General features: G+C 36.0%; 1 pseudogene; it reads left to right on the top strand.

The window, feature by feature from the left end:
- LOC109846864 lies at nt 639-3,787 on the top strand (annotated as a pseudogene).

Here is a 4,914-nt window from a genome sequence, read left to right as displayed (position 1 = left end):
AAGAACAGTGGATATGCATAAAATTCATACTAAATATAACCTAGCAGATTTTTTGACGAAGACAATCAGCACTGACAAGTATGTTTGGTGTTGATCCTTTTGTGGTTTGACGGAGACATAAACAACATGACAATGACAAGATAGAAAAAATGGTGTGAAGATATGATTAATTTTCAATCAAATCTTCAAGTGAGAGATTGTTGAAGGCTAAAATTGTTTGCTACTGAGTAACAATAACCATCTACCTGCTACTGTAACCATCTACATGCCATAAGTTGAGATTATCCTAGTAGTAAGCAGGAGAGAGAGAGAGGGGGGGGAGAGAGAGAGAGAGAGAGAGAGAGAGAGAGAGATTCTCATTATAAAGAGAGATTGTAACTCCTAAGTTTTCCTCATAGTGAATTTTTCTATTTTTACCTGTGTTTTTTACCCTAAATTTATTTAGGAGTTTTTTCATGTAAAAATCTGTGTGTTTAATTTCACTATTGTCGTACTACTATTCGCCGCGATCCTGCTCTATCCAGCCTTGGGTTTGTCCCAACAAAGATGTTGTGCCAGAAGAGGAAGATAGACGATAAAGAGGAAGAAAGAGAGATGGGAGGGTGGAGGAGAGCTGCAACGAAAGAGGAGGATAGACAATGGAGAAGAAGGAAGAGAGACATGAGAGAAGAGAAGCAGCAGGGGAAGAGCAGAGGCGACAATGGAGAAGAAGGAAGAGAGACATGGGAGAAGAGGAGAAGCAACAGGGGAAGGGCAGAGGCGACAATGGAGAAGTAGGAGAAGAGGCAGTCGCGAAGGAGGTGACGGCGGTAGAGTAAGAGGAGAAAAAAATGAGAAAGGACGAGAGATGAGAGAGGTTGACGATAAGTCTAAAGGATATCTTGAAAAACATAAGCTTTAAGGGGTTTCAACATCACGAAAAAGTCAAAGGGCTGATGCGATTTTTTTTCCTAAATTCAAACATAAATGACTAAAGCAAATGGAGTGTGAGGAAAAGTAATTTTCTTGAAGCTACATTGAACAGATTCTTGCAGATTTCTTCATAATTTGGAACTTTGGAGGAGGATAAATGAAGGAAGTTTTGTAAGCATCTTGACATGTTATGCTGTAAGGTGTAGACTACTGCAGAATCTGTCTTAACATAAATGTTAATAAGTTGTGATTTTATGGACACATGAATTCTCAATGGAATCTGGTACAAACACTTGCTGTTAGGATATAATTTAACTTGTATGCAGCCCTTTTTTCACTGTTAATCTTCATACCTTGACCGAATACCCACACCTCAGGATTTTGATATAATGCTTATTTTACCCAAGTGAGAGCGTCATTCTCGAAATACACACGAATTGCTGAACGCCAAGTCATCTTTAACCAAATTACATGAAATTATGATTATATTAAGTTTGAAATATTAAAAGAATACTTTCATCTCTTGGAAAAATAATACAAAGAGGTAGCGATATCCTTTATCTATTAGTGCTTAGGCATTATAATCAAACGATTAATATACTTTCTTGGAGTGAAAAAAAGGGGGCAAAAAAAAGATTTTAATGCTTAAATGATTTTATGCTTCCAGGTTTGGATTTTCTTCACCAGGCCAAGATAGAATCGCGCGTGACTTTAACCTTTCTTTGTAAGATAGAATCGTGCACGACTTTAACCTTTCTTTATCTGAGGTAGTTATTCATTCCAGACTGCATGCATCATCATAGAGTCAGATTTAAGTATATGGTGTACATACATATTCTCACATATTCATAATTTCAAATTGCCTGTTGCAGTACTCTATTTTCGGCTCAATATTGACTATCGGAGCAATGATAGGAGCAATAATGAGTGAGCATGTCACATACATAATTGGCACAAAACATGTGTGAATCTTAGATTGTGTTTTCAATTCAACCTGTATTAACAGAGAATGAATTTTAGACACTAAATCTTGACAATTCTCATGTACTAAGTAATATTTTTTGTGTGCAGGTAATGACCCGTATCACATATACTCTGTATCATGGGATGGCTTGCCATAATATTTGGGAAGGTTCAACACCCCTCTCCCTTTAAATCCCTCATACACATCGAATATTTGATATAGACTAGTAAGAAGAACATAAGAATTCTTGGCGGCCCGATCTTGGTAGGTTCTCAATTGGGTACCGAGTCAGGCTTTTTTTAAAATGTGGTTGGTACAAAAAAAATTCCCTTATGTAGTTCACGAATGGGTTTAATTCATATAATTGTTTGCATATATCATCTAATCTTTAATAAAAATCATGTGATACTTAAGCATCTATATAAAATTTTATAATTTATTCTGAAACATGGATTGGTTTAACAGGTATACACACAGCAGAAAAAATACCGAAGGATCTCTGGGGAGGATGTACAGGCCATTAATCACGTGGGAACAAAGAAAATATTTTATAGAATTTGTTTCATTTTGTATCTTATGTGAATGTATTGTACCACACGCAGTTGATGATATGCGGAGTATCTGTTGTGGAACAGTTTAGGCTTGGCGTACCTCACAGTACTTATAGGTATATATAGCTCATAGTTTCCTTTTCTGCATGTATTTCATTATTTATATAATCTTTTATTATTTACTTATTTATTACGAAATTTGAGGTAGATTGAATGCAGCCTTGCTATGTATAGATTTTCTTTGACAAGGAAAACGAATAAATAAAAACTAATTCTGGAGTAGAGAATAATAAACTGAAAAGAGACACAACTTAGTTAATAAATATGTCCTCGAAAGGCATTATAATAGACTAGATTCAGTTCTTTGATAATAAACTCTACATTCAGTAAACTAAACCATTAAGTGAATTTATTTTAATTTCTTTTATAAAAAACTATTTCAATGCTAAACTTTATGCATTATCTATCAACGTCTAAATGGTCATCGTGTCAACAACAACAACAAAGCCTTTATCTCAAATGTTTGGGGTCGGCTACATGAATTAATCTTATTATTCCATTCCATTCCATTCTATTATGTGACACCTCCTCCATTAAGTTAAACATAATTAACGTGTCAATAAAACTAAAAAAGTTTTATATATGCATGCAAAGAATGATCACAATAATGATTTTCTATCAGCACTGCTGAGGCTACGCAGCAAGGATTGTGATATTTACGAAGAGGCTGAGGAGATTAAAGTACTAAATCCTTAATTTAAAAGATAATAATCTATGCAACATTATGAAGCCGACTCAACGTATTTATATCAGGAATTCACAAAGGCCCTTGAAATTAAGCCTCCCACAAGACAGGATATTGGACGTGTTTCAGAGGCGCTACCTTCGTGCAGCTATATTGTAAGTATCATTTTACTGGCTTCCTATAAATATTTAAATCATATTCATTGGTGAAAAATCGACGTTGGCGTTGGACTAATGGCGTTTCAGCAATTTGGGGAAGCCATTGGGATTGTCTACTATGCCAGAAAAATATTTGTATCAGCGGGTAAACTAGGAAATGTTTCCACGTACAAACATCTTCAGATTTTTGCTAACATCTTTTTATGTTGGAAGTAACCAGGTTTCTCATCGGGCAGTACGGATACCACTACAGTGGCTATTCTTTAAGTTCCAAAATGACTGCAGTCGGCGGTTTCTTAATGAATAAATCTGGAAGAAGGCCGCTCTTATTGGTAAAATGACCGAGAGAAGAACCATTACGTCAAGGTATTTTTACCCCAACATATGCCTAATCTACTCTAAGAAAACGCTGGAATATTTCCAGGTTTCAGCATCTGGAACGTGCCTAGGCACTTAATTTGTTGTCAGGCATCTCGTTCATCTTGCACGGTTCTTCTCAATCACAGTTGAAACCGATACTGGCTTTGCTGGGCATACTAGTAGTTTTCTTCATGCATTTTAAGATTTTTTTTTTTTTTTGGGGGTAAATTGCCGATAGAGCACATTTACCATTTACCCAAGTACGGAGAAACTCACTTGAAAGAGTAAAACATTTTCACTCAGGGGGTCTATCCGCACCAATCCAATAGGACTACACGGGTCATCCACAATTAACCCTTTTTTCATTGCTAAATGAAGCTAACTTTTTCGTGTGAGAGTAGGTGTTTATAGGTTCTCTTTTTCTGGGAATGGAGGCAAAACCATGGTTAATCGTGTCTGAGACGAGTATTTTGGTTTATATTAGCAGCAGTAAGGGAACAATACATCGTGGTAGTCCTTTTGGTTCAGATATTTTCCATCAACATGAAAAGATCTGCTGGAAGCCTTTGTGACGCTAAAGAACTGGTTCCATTCTCTGGCTTTATCAGATGCCTTCAATTTTATGATGTCCTGGAGCTCATCAGGTGATGATTGTCAATTGTTTTACTAGATAATGTAATCAGTTATTCCTTTTATCACAAGTTTGTTCTTTTACTCCTTTCTGCAGGTAAATTTTAAATTTCCGCATGCGTTTGTGGTCCTTTCTGTTGTGTTTGTGAAGATGCAGGTGCCAGAAACCAAAGGGAGAAACCCTGTAAGAGATGTACGGACCTTGATAAATTCCTTCAAATAAGATAAAATTTGAGATGATCGAAATCCTCGATTAAATAGTGGGCAAGTGACAGAGTCGTAATATCTTAATATCTATCCCTTACATAAGTCAGATGATGAATTGGTTAACTCACCTTCTGCTTTTATGTCAAATTGGCTATTTGGAAGCATTTTATGTACATATGTCATTTGTGGAAGTTTGGTCATCTTCACAGGGTGTTAATGTGCACAAGGAATCTAGGGTTCTTCTGTATATTAGTTGTGCAACAATCGGTGGCAACTTTTAGAATGCAAAATAATAACTCTCACATTAATTTTAAAATTCTGGTGTTGTAACAGAGTCCTTCAACATTGTACCAAAGCAATCTGTATTCAAATCTCGCCGACCATGAA

Source organism: Asparagus officinalis, chromosome 7 (assembly GCF_001876935.1).
Source record: "Asparagus officinalis chromosome 7, Aspof.V1, whole genome shotgun sequence".
NCBI classification, from domain to species: Eukaryota; Viridiplantae; Streptophyta; class Magnoliopsida; order Asparagales; family Asparagaceae; genus Asparagus; species Asparagus officinalis.
The sequence above is the reverse complement of the archived record's forward strand: the minus strand, read 5'-3'. Positions and strand labels throughout refer to the sequence as shown.